Here is a 12,727-nt window from a genome sequence, read left to right as displayed (position 1 = left end):
ACACAGGTCACCCTGGGGGCCAGAACATCTATACTCTAGCTCCCACTTCACAAGTGGGGAAACTGAGCTCTGGTCTCGGCTCGGGCTGTCATAACAAAAGCCACAGTGTGGGCTCAAACAGCAGCTACTGATTTCTCACAGTCCTGGAGAATGGAGGTCCAAGGTGATGGCCGACTTGGTTCCCGGTCAGAGCCTGCTTCCCGGCTTGCAGGCGGCGCCTTCTGACTGTGTGTTCACACGGCACAGAGCAAGTGGTCTCTTCTTCTTTTAAAATGTATTTCTATTTATTTTTTGGCCGCGCTAGGTCTTCATCGTCACACTCAGGCTTTCTCCAGTTGCAGTGAGCAGGCGCTACTCTGCAGTGGTGCGCGGGGGCTTCTCATTGCGGTGGCGGCCTTTGTTGTGGAGAACAGGCTCTAAGGCACAGGCTCAGTAGTTGTGGTACATGGGTTTATTTGCTCTGCAGCACGAGGGATCTTCCCAGACGAGGGATCAAACCCACGTCCCCTGCATTGGGAGACAGAGTCTTAACCACTGGACCACCAAGGAAGTCCCTTTTCATCTTCTTATGGGGAGACTAATTCCATCCTGAGGGCCCCACCCTCATGACCTCATCTCAACTCATCACCTCCCGTAATTCTTGTCTCCAACTACCGTCATGTCAGGGGTTAGAGCTTCCACATGCGATCTTTGGGGGGACACCAACACTTAGCCCATAACCCACAGGGAGAGGAAGCCACAGCACTGCAGCTGCCCCCCAGATGGGACCGAGGCCAGACCCAGATTCCAGCCACACCTCATCCTCATAGGAGCAAATTGTGGAGGGAGAAATATCAATAACCTCAGATATGCAGATGACACCACCCTTATGGCAGAAAGTGAAGAGGAACTCAAAAGCCTCTTGATGAAAGTGGAGAGTGAAAAAGTTGGCTTAAAGCTCAACATTCAGAAACCTAAGATCATGGCATCCAGTCCCATCACTTCATGGGAAATAGATGGGGAAACAGGGGAAACAGTGTCAGACTTTATTTTTGGGGGGCTCCAAAATCACTGCAGATGGTGATTGCAGCCATGAAATTAAAAGACGCTTACTCCTTGGAAGGAAAGTTATGACCAACTTAGATAGCATATTCAAAAGCAGAGACATTACTTTGCCAACAAAGGTTCGTCTAGTCAAGGCTATGGTTTTTCCTGTGGTCATGTATGGATGCGAGAGTTGGACTGTGAAGAAGGCTGAGCGCTGAAGAATTGATGCTTTTGAACTGTGGTGTTGGAGAAGACTCTTGAGAGTCCCTTGGACTGCAAGGAGATCCAGTCCATTCTGAAGGAGATCAGCCCTGGGATTTCTTTGGAGGAAATGATGCTGAAGCTCAAACTCCAGTACTTTGGCCACCTCATGTGAAGAGCTGACTCCTTGGAAAAGACTCTGATCCTGGGAAGGATTGGGGGCAGGAGGAGAAGGGGACGACAGAGGATGAGATGGCTGGATGGCATCACTGACTCGATGGATGTGAGTCTGAGTGAACTCCAGGAATTAGTGATGGACAGGGAGGCCTGGCGTGCTGCGATTCATGGGGTCGCAAAGAGTCAGACACGACTGAGCGACTGAACTGAACTGAGGGGACTCTGGGTGACTCCCCCCAAAGAATAATCATGATGATACAGTTACCGGTACTGTTCTGCACTTCACAAACACAGGAGAGGGAATGTACTTAGGTCCATTTTCCAGATGAGGAAACTGAGGCTCAGAGAGAAGCAGTGACTTGCTGAAGCTCAGCCACTTAGTGGGTAGATGGTCTCGCTCTGGGGGTCCTGCTCCCAAGGTGTGGCTCTCCTTGTGTGGGATGGGGTGTGATTATGGGATGTCAGTGTGGATGCTCCTTGTTGGAATCCCATGAGTGACTTTTCCTCCAGGGCTCTGGGGACTAACCAGCACCCGGCCGGAGTCCTCTCAGCTCCCAGGCGTCCCCCAGGCCTGCCACCCAAGCCAGATATTGGGCCCCTGCTGGTTCTGCAGCCCCAGCCCTCTCTGAGTCAGCAAAGGGTGACAGGACCCTGGGGGTGGGGGGTCCAAAGAAACGAGAAGACCCCAAAGCAGATGAGCCCCAGCACAGCTGCCTGCTCCCCTGCCTCCCCAAGGAGCTGCAGCAGCCACAGCCACCTGCCCTCTCCTGTCTCTGGGTTCTCACGTGGACCTGCAGCCAGGTGGTGGCCAGGGCTGCGTCCTCCTCCCCCGTGAGGCTGGTTGGCGGTTGCTGGAGAACCCATGTGGCCTGGGTTTCCTTGCTCTGTGGCTGGTGCCAAGGACAAGAGTCCCTAAATGAGCAGAAGTCACAGGTCACTTCTGTCTCAAACCTGCTGGCCGCAAGGAAAGGATGCAGACCCTTCCTCTCAGTGGGTAACGAGAGTCGGTCCACAGTCCGAGGAACTATGAGGTTCAAGGACTTGTTTTGCCCATCTTAGAAAACCCAACTGGCCGCCCTACTCCACTTGGGAAAACCAGGGGTTGGAGCACCCCAAACCTGCTCCTCTGTGCATGGACAGCAGGCCACTCCCACTGCTCAGGAAGAGATCCTGCTCTTACCTCCCACCCAGCTTGCCAGCTCTTCTGACCCCCTTGCAAGTCACCATCCCCCGTGCCTCCTGACTGCTCTCTGTTTTCCCCACATGACAGCCACATGACCCATGAAAAACTTCATCAGACCAGGTCCCTCTGGTCTCAAAGCCCTCACGTGAGCCCCTGGCCTTGTGGGTGGAGTAAAATCCCAGTCCTTACTGTGGGATAGAACTGCACCCCAACCCTGTCCCCTCCTCCTCTGTGCTCTGTCCCCCATCTCCTGTCCCCTTCACTCCAGCCACACTGACCCAGCGCCTCCCAGACCATAGCTCCTGCCCCAGGGCAGACGTGGGTCCCCAGGCCCATCCCCAGTGTCACCTTCAAAGCGGTGCCTCTCTGACCACCTCCCTGAAATCACAAACATCCCTCATTCCCCACAAACACACCCAGACCCTTTCCCACCTTTATTTTCTCCTTACTACCACCTGACCTATTATTTAGTCAATTTATATACTCAGCATGAATTTTGTTGACTGTCTTTCCTCTCCACTAGAGCATAAAGATTTGGCCTATTTTGTTCAATGCCCTGGTCCAGGGTTACTAGATGTTTGTTGAGCGAATAAACACTTGGGGGAAATACCACAGGTGGACTTGAGCCCCTCGCTGGCGTCTGGTCTGGGCCTTCTTTTCCCTGTGGAGTCTCGTCTGGAGGGGACTCTGGAGTCCCCTCTTCCTCCCGGCCCAGGAAGTGGCCTTTGGGAGAGCAGCTGCTCAGTTTGGATGAAAACCAAGACTGTCCTGTACAGACCTGGCCCCTAGATCTAGGCCAGACCAGGGGTGCAGTGCCTGAACTCTCTGGGACTTAAACAAGCTCCATGCCCGGGTATCCCTCAATCAGGCCTTCATCCTGGGGTCCATGGTGTTGGTCTCTCTTTTTTTTTTTTTGTCTGTTTTTTTGGCCTTGCTGCAAGGCTTGTGGCATTCTAGTTTCCAGACCAGGGATTGAACCTGCGGCCCCCGGCAGTGAAAGCTTGGAGTCCCAACCCCTGGAGTGCCAGGGAATTCCCAGTCCATGGTGTTTGAATCTCTCCCCATCCAGTGTTGGTTTCACAGGGGAGAGGTAAGCATCTTACAATCAACTGTTGGGAGACCCAGAGGTGGCGCAGCAGAGACCGCCAAGCTGACTGCGGAGAGCAACACACGGACCTCGAATGAGCACCGCGAGAGACAGAGTGAGACAGGGTAGGCTCAGCAGACAGAGCCGCCGGGAGGCCTCAAGATCTCCTGGCCGTTTGTTTAGTGATGATCCATGAGACACAAACAAGCAATTCCTGAACAATACGGCTTGTCACAGAGACTCAGGGGCACTGAGCTAGAAGTATTGACAGCCCATAGAGGGCACGGGTGGCCCCTGAGAGGATGGCACCGTGGCCTTTACTCTCAGACCTATTTCACAATCGGGTCCAGGAATGAACAGGTTAGGGTTATATAAGACGTGTGCTCTGCGTGGGGCAGGAGTCCAGGGGAAAAGTCAGTAAATAGAAGGAAAAGGGGTGGCGACTGAGTGCGGCGAACCAGGGGTGGGAGTTCCAGAAAGAACGAAGCCTCCAGGGGTCTCTGCGGAGCAGCCAGGGCTGAGAGCTGTCTGGGGACTGTCCAGGGGGTCATGGAATGTGAGCTCCAGGAGCCCACCCTGGTCACAATCATGGCCAGGGGAGGTGGCCGCCGGCCAGGGTTGCATCACCCCACCGATGCCCCGGGAGCCCCGTGCCACAGCGGCATGGGCCCTGATGCAATCCTCTGCCATTGTGCAGCCTGGCTGTCCTGCCAGCCTGGACTCTGCCCTTCGCGGGGCCCGGCCCCCACTGCGGCCTCCAGCTGGACTCTTCTTCCAGTCTCCATCCAGAAGCCCTTGGGGTTATGGCCCTGTGGCGCCAAGCAAGTCACTTCTGGTCTCTGAACCTTCCTTTCCCACCTCCCGAGTGGCGCTGAGGTTTGAGGAGCCACGTGGGGGCTGCTGGAGACGGGGGTTCCCTAGCCAGGCCCCTGTATACATCTGCTCTTCTTCTCCTTGATGGTGGGACCCCAACTAGTTACTCAACTGCTCCATCTGTGAATTGGGGATAAATGTCCCTGCCCAGTGGGCTGGTACCTCTCCTGGAGGAGAGGAGCCAGCCAGGGCACAGGTGCAGTACCAGGGTCTGCTAGTGTGATGACCGAATTCTACTGAGGACTCAGTGAACAGTTTTTCACATGAAATTAAGGATGTGTCTTAAAATTGATGAGGGGTCAAAGTGCAGCCCACCGCATTTTACTTTTTCTTGTTGTTCAGTCACTCTGTCCTGTCCAACTCTTTGCAACCCCACAGACTGCAGCACGCCAGGCTTCCCTGTCCTTCACCATCTCCCCAAGTCTGCTCAGACTCATGTCCATTGAGTCGATGATACCATCCAACCATCTTGCCCTCTGTCTCCCCTTTCTCCTCCTGCCCTCAATCTTTCCCAGCATCAGGGTCTTTTCCAATGAGTTGGCTCTTTGCATCAGGTGGCCAAAGTATTGGAATTTCAATAGAAAGAGTAACGGCTGCTCTTTCTAGCAGCTTGTAAGTGAACCAGGGTCTTTCCCACCAATGACATTTAGATGTGATGGAACACAGAAGTGTTATTAAGCACAGCTGTGCAGGGCATGACAAAATCCACAGAGGGGAAGTTGGGGAAGGGCTCTGTGAACCAGGAGTGGCGTTAACAATGCCTGGGCTCAGGGTCCCCAGAGAAGGTCCTGGGCTGCTCCCTGGCCACCACAGCCCCTAGACCCTTGATCCCTTTCCGGGAGTCTCAGAGACTCCCAAGACGCCCACAGACAGTCGTAATCTCTCAATCCAGAGGCAGAAGAGAGGGGTGCACAGGCCAGTGCAGCCATCAGTAAAAGGAGGGTCATGAGCCGTGATGACCACAGTGACTGGGGTCAAGGTGGGGATGGGGCACTTTTAGACCAGGTGGTCCCGGAGGGCTTCTCGGAGGAGGTGACGTTTGAATGAGACCTGCATGGCAGGAGGGCATGGGGGAGCATTCCCGGCAAAGCAAACTGCCCCAGGTCTCAGGCTGGAGCCAACTTAAGAGGCAGGGGAAACAGAGGCTGCCCTCACCACCTTATCGGTAGCAGGACAAAGAGGAGGAGAGAGGGCAGCTCTGGGCATTTGGGAAGCTGGGTGGCAGGTGACTGGGAGGGGTCAGAGGGTGTCCAGAAGAGGTGTACCTTATATTTGATTCAATGCACCCCTTACCGTCACCACAGGAGGGACTGTGTAGACCAGAAGTGTCCCCAGGCCAGGCGGTCCTCCAGTTGGAAATAGGCAGCTGGGCATTGGGGGCGGTGCTGGGGGGAACCTGGAGGTCCTTCTTGCCACACCCAAGCCCCTCCCCTCAGGATGAGATGCTGAGGCAGCAGCCACACCCCAGCTCACACCTCGGGTTACTGATCCCTCCCCACAGAAACCGACATGTAGATTTGACTTCCCTTTTCATGTATTCATGCTTTATTTCAGCTCATACCTTTTTCAACAATTGTATGATAAAATACACACGACACAAAATTGACCACTGGTGTCATGGAGTACACTCCCAGAGCTGTGCAGCAAACCCCCCACCCAGTTCCCAAATATTTTTCTCGTCTAGAGGGAAGCCTTGTGCCCACGATCAGTCACCCCCCCAGCCCTGTGCCAACCCACAGCGAACACAAATCTACCTTAAGTCTCTGTACATTTGCTTATTCAGGGAACCTCTTCTGGGAGGAAATCATACATAGTTACTATTTTCTTAAAAAAAAAAAATTTTTTTTTAATCTATGTGTCTGGCCTGTGGGATCTTTAGTTGCGGCATGTGGAATCTAGTTCCCTGTCCAGGGTTCGAACCTCAGCCACCTGCATGTGGAGTGCAGAGTCTTAGCCGCTGGGCCACCGGGGACGTCTCGAGTCTGGCTTCTTTAACATAACGTGTTTTCAAGGTTCATTCATATTGCAGCGTGAATCAGAGCTTCATTCATTTTTACAGTTGAATCATATTCTCTTGTACGGCTGGGCCACACTGGTTTACTCATTCCTCTGTGGACACCGGGGTTGGAGACTGTGGGTTGCTCTCCTGTGAGCGTGGGTGTATATTTCTGCTGAGCTCTTTAGTTTTCCAGAGGATAGACACAGGAGTAGAAGCACCGGCTTTACAGGGGAACCCGAGTGGGCTCCTGTGAGCATGGCAGAGGTGCATGTGGTGGCTATGCTGACTCACCCAGCCCCATCCAGGCCTGGAACAGCAAAGCTCCTCAGCCTCCCACACACCCCTCCACCCAGCCGTGACCCAGCAGCTGTGCCCAGGGAGCGGGTGCTGACTGGGCCTAGCCTCTGGGCTGGAGCCGAGGAATTCCCACCCACCGGCCCACTGGACAGTCTGCAGCTCAAAACTGACAGGGACAAAGTAGATGATTAAATAGTTAATCCCACCAGGGGATTAGAAGTAGAAAAATATGGGAGACCCCTGTACATTAATGATTACTCAAGAGAGCAGATTTGCTTAAATATAAAACCAAGCAGGCTTGCGTAGCAACAAAGCCTTGCAACAGAAGCACGTGTCCCCAAACAGTAAAACAATGGTGCCGTGAGCCCCACATCCTGCCCAGTGAGCTCAGTAGGTTAATAATCCCTAGGACATGTTATCTGCACACATGAAAAACAATTTGTGGGCCCAGCTTGAAATGTAGGGACAAGAAAACTCCCCTGCCCAACCTGGAGGAGAAACTGATGATGAAGGCATGATGTCTTCTCAAGAAACACAAAGGCGGTCTTCTCCCCCTCTCCACTTTTCCTTTGATTATAGCCCAGTAAATTCTCACCCGCCCACTTGTGAGCCCCACAAGCATCCTATTCTAGTGCCTGTGTCCTTAGGCACTCAGTCGTGTCCGACTCTTTGCAACCCCATGGACTGTTGCCCACCAGGCTCCTCTGTCCATGGGGATTCTCCAGGCAAGAATACTGGAATGGGTTGCCATGCCCTCCTCCAGGGGATCTTCCCAACCCACGAATCGAACCAGGGTCTCCTGTATTGCAAGTGGATTTTTTTACCAGCTGAGCTACCAGGGAAGCCCCATCCTATTTTAGTAAATCACTTCATCTCTCGCTGAATTCTCTCTGTGCTGAGATATACAGGGTTGCGGTACTGGAGCATTCCGGCCCCGCCCCCCCCCCCCGGAAATGCCGCGCAAATGGTTTCACAAGCATAAGTGCTTGTAACACCTTTGCTCGGGTTTGTGCAATATTGGGCACCCTCCATGTCCTGCAGAGGCTCTGCTGCACCCCTGAGGGCATCTGGGTTTGAGACCTAGGAACCTGCCTTGGTCCAGGGAGGGGTAGGGTCTCCTGAAAAGGCCCACCAGGTTAGTCCTATTTCAGGTGAGACCAGGGATGCCCAGGTGTGGGCTCTGCAGGGATGCCCAGGTGTGGGCTAAGCTGGACCTACTGCTGCTAAAACCTTGGCTCTCTGTGCACCTTCCTTTGCCAGGCAAAGGGGGAACACAGTAGGCTAGCGCTTCAGGAACCATGCCCGTCTCCATGCTGAGTAGGGAGAGGCTATATAGTAAGGCAGGGGTATGAGATAAAGATCAAGGCAGTAACAGTCTTAGTTCCTTCTTCTGCAAAGTTTCAAAACAGGGGTGTGCTGTGTGCTCAGCTGCTTCAGTCGCGTCCAACTCTTTACAACCCCATGGAGCCCACCAGGCTCCTCTGTCCATGGGACTCTCCAGGCAAGAATATTGGAATGGGCTGCCATTTCCTTCTCCAGGGGATCTTCCCAACCCTCATTTCCTATGTTACAGGTTGATTGTTTATCTACTAAGCCATCTAGGAAGCTCAAAAGGGTGGGGTTGCTGACATGATTAGGGTGTGTGTGTGTGTTGGGTGGGGGCTGGGGCTCGGAGTGTGGTGTCTTAGCTGGTCTCTATCCTAATCTTGATGAGCTTCTCTGGTCCCTTAGATCTGGCCTCAGGTGATTTCATTGCTGCTTCTCCCTTTGATTAGCCTCTATCCTGCCCTTTGGAACTGAGAGGAAGTCATGGAGAATGGAGTCTTACCTACAAGGAATGGGGAATTAAAAGGCCTCCATGCCCAGGACCCCCACAAGGCCCTGCTGGGCATCACTATCTCCTTGCAGGGGTTGAGCGGGGGGTGGTCACCTACTGTGGCTAGGGTGTGAGGGGTGTTGGAGCACAGAACAGAGGGGACCCCTGCAGGGACACTGAGGTAATTACCCCACAAAAGTCATGTATTAGGCAAATTGATCTGGAGCTAGTACCAAAGTTTGGCCACCTGATGCAAAGAGCATCTTTTTCACTGGAAAAGATCCTGATGCTGGGAAAGACTGAGGGCAAGAGGAGAAGGAGGTGACAAAGGATAAGATGGTTGGATAGCATCACCAGCTCAATGGACATGAGTTTGAGCAAACTCAGGGAGATAGTGAAGGACAGGGAAGCCTGGGGTGCTGCAGTTCATGGGGTCACAGAGAGTCAGACATGACTTAGTGACTGAACAGCAACCACCAGAGTTCATCAATTATCAGCATGGGAAGTAGCAGGAGATAAGAGAGTGCCTTCTCAAAGGTTTTGGAGAATGTGGTTTAGGTAAGTGGGAAAAAGGAGAACAGATGTCTGTTTTATTTCAGGTGATCCTAAAATATTTTGCCCCCATCGATTTGTAGACAAAGAATGTTACTTGCCTTTTCAGTAAACAAAGGATATTGTGGCCATAAAGCCATGAGCCACTGCAGCTGACCCTGTGGTACACCCTGAGGGGAATTCAAGGTGCAGAAAAACAGGATACTGGCCCTAAGTAGTTAAGATGTATATTCAAGAATGAGAGAGAGAGCAGGGGGAAAAAAAAAAAGACATATCACAGGAATGATTTCAATCAGCCGGGACTCTTAGATTTTTGGAGAAGGCAATGGCACCCCACTCCAGTATTCTTGCCTGGAAAATCCTATGGGCAGAGGAGCCTGGTAGGCTGCAGTCCATGGGGTCACTGAGGGTCGGACACGACTGAGTATTCACTTTTCACTTTCATGCATTGGAGAAGGAAATGGCAACCCACTCCAGTGTTCTTGCCTGGAGAATCCCAGGGACGGGGGAGCCTGGTGGGCTGCCGTCTATGGGGTCGCAGAGTCGGACACGACTGAAGTGACTTAGCAGTAGTGCTTGTATCTTACCATACAAAGAAAGGCGCTAAAATCATTAATTTGAGGACTTTGCTGGTGGAGTAACTGATAAGAATCCTCCTGCCAATGCAGAGGACAGGGTTTCGATCCCTGGTCCGGCAAGATTCCACATGTCTCAGAGCAACTAAGCCTGTGTGCCACAGCTACCGAGCCTGCACTCTAAGGCCTGTGTGCTGCAACTCCTGAAGCCTGCACACGCTAGAGCCTGTGCAACGCAACAAGAGAAGCCTCCAGAGTGAGAAGCATGTGCACCACAAACGAAGCCAAGACAGATCTCGATGTAAATGCGTCTGGAAAAAGCAAGGCTCATTATAACCTGGCTTTGTCCCCTGACTTTTGACCCCAAGGAGCCTTTATGTCCCTGTGCAGCATCTCCCTTGCCCCAGAACGGGAAGTATACGACCTCTTGATGTTTTACTCACACAAGGTTTAGCCCTTATCCGTTCCCGCCCTGACTATTATCTTAAGGAGTCCACATGAGACAAAGCCTGGCTGTTTACCGTTTCTGTCTACTTCCATTTCAGAGAGCAAACAGGAGGCTGGTTGTAAATGTCTAACCAGGAGCCCATCTATCTACTGCCTGAAGGAATGTAAACAGGAGGCCAGTTGTAAATGCCTAGCTTGGGGCCCATCCATCTCCTGCCTCAGCCTCAGAAAATGTTGGCTGCGTGCCTGCGTTCAGCTGACACTCATCCCCGACTTCATTCACCGCAGAGCTATTTGTGGAGCACCTACTCCCTTCCATGAGCTGTTCCAGGCACAAGGGATGGCAGACAACCTGAGCCCCAAGGGCGGATCCTCCTCCACCCTGGCCCAGCCTGCTGGAGCATGAACAGTCACTTCACAAAAGAGGCTGGAAGGAGCTGCAATTTGAGGCAGCAAAGACCTATTCTTTGATTATCTTTTTATTTTATTTATTTTTGGCTGTGCTGAGTTTGGTTGCTTTGCAAGGGCTTTCCCTAGTTGCAGTGAGTGGGGGCTACTCTTTCTTGCTGTGCATGGACTTGTTGCTGTGGCTTCTCTTGTTGCAGAGCACAGGCTCTAGGGCATGCAGACTCAGTGGTTGTGGCTCCCGGGCTCTGCCCTGGCTCCGTAGTTTTGGTGCACGGGGAGCTCCGTGGCATGTGGGATATTCCTGGACCAGGAATCAAACCTATGTAGCCTGCACTGGCAAGTAGATTCTTATCCACTGTGTCACCAGGGAAGTCCAAGAAATGCTCTTTGAAACTGACACTGTCCAGTACCAAGTGCTGTCATGGGCCAGTGTTGAGGGATGGAGGACATGCAGTCAGGGGGCTCCGGTGGGCGTGTAGTGGTGGTTTAGTCTCTAAGTCATTTCCAACTCTTGCAATCGCGATCCCATGAACTGTATAGCCTATCAGGCGCTTCTGTTCAGGGGATTTTCCAGGCGAGAATACTGGAGTGGATTGCCATTTCCTTCTCCAAATCCTTTCCTTTCCTTCTCTGCAACCCTTTCGAAACAAAAATTGGCATGATTTTGTAAAGTGGAACCTCAGCATACTTAGTTACTCTGCAATTCCACCCCTCAATATGGCCCCCAGAGAAACTCCGGCAGTGCACATACAGGAGAGTGTTTGTGGCAGCCGGTTCCAAATAGCAAAAATCTGGAAACAACCCACACGTCCATCATCGGGAAGAGTCGTGGTTCTGGGGTAGATCTTACAGGGTGGTGTGGGGCAGCAGCTGAGGACCATGAGATGCTGCTGTAGGTTAGTCTGGAATGGATCTCAGCAACGCAATGAGAAGAGCAAGGTGCAAAAGACTACGACTTCTACTGTTAAAGACGATCAAGAAAGGAAAAATTAGGATTCAGAGCTGTCAAAGTGAAGAGGCGTTAAAGAGTTTGCTTAAGGAGGGCCCCAGGCAGACATTAGAAATTTCAAACGAAAATTAAAAGAGAGACTTCCCTGGTGGTCCCGTAATTAGGAGTCTGCTTCCGCTACAGGGTTGCAGGTTCGATCCCTGATTAGGGAACTAAAAGCCTGCATGCCTGGCTGTAAGGTCAAAAAAAAGGAGAAAAACATACCTTTATAGATAAGGAATATTGAAAATGCATACAGAAAAGGAGGAAAATCTGTGTTTTCCCCTGGGGTGGAAGGAAGATAAGGTCTGTGGATATGAAAGAATTTGCATGTCTCTCCACTACTGACAACTTGCAAAGTGTAAAACAGCTCAGAAACGAATGGGAGCCCTGAAGTAGCACTGTATGTCCCTGATCCTTGGAATATTTTTCCATTCCTACACTTTCAGCCTGCATTTGTCCTTAAATCTAAACAGAGCAGCTTATGGAAGGCAGCACATAGTTGAGTCTGGGTTTTTTAATCCATTCAGCCATCCAATGATTTTCCTTTTAGGAAGTTTAATCCATTTGCATTTATGAATTTACATTTACATTTATGTAATTGTAATCCAATTACTCTGCATTTGAATGGGTATATCTTTCCTTTTCTCCTTTGCTTTTCTCTTCCCTTCTTTTCACAGCTATTTGTAAGGCCTCCTCAGATATCCATTTTGCTTTTTTGCATTTCTTTTTCTTGGGGATGGTGTTGATTCCTGTCTCCTGTACAGTGTCATGAACGAAGGAGAGATAAGAAAGCCTTCCTCAGTGATCAATGCAAAGAAATAGAGGAAAACAACAGAATGGGAAAGACTAGAGATCTCGTCAAGAAAATCAGAGATACCAAGGGAACATTTCAGGCAAAGATGGGCTCAATAAAGGACAGAAATGGTAGGGACCTAACAGAAGCAGAAGATATTAAGAAGAGGTGGCAAGAATACACAGAAGAACTGTACAAAAAAGATCTTCATGACCAAGATAATCATGATGGTGTGATCACTCAACTAGAGCCACATTCCAGACATCCTGGAATGTGAAGTCAAGTGGGCCTTAGACAGCATC

This window comes from Bos taurus, chromosome 17, assembly GCF_002263795.3.
Source record: "Bos taurus isolate L1 Dominette 01449 registration number 42190680 breed Hereford chromosome 17, ARS-UCD2.0, whole genome shotgun sequence".
Classification (NCBI taxonomy): domain Eukaryota; kingdom Metazoa; phylum Chordata; class Mammalia; order Artiodactyla; family Bovidae; genus Bos; species Bos taurus.
The sequence above is the reverse complement of the archived record's forward strand: the minus strand, read 5'-3'. Positions refer to the sequence as shown.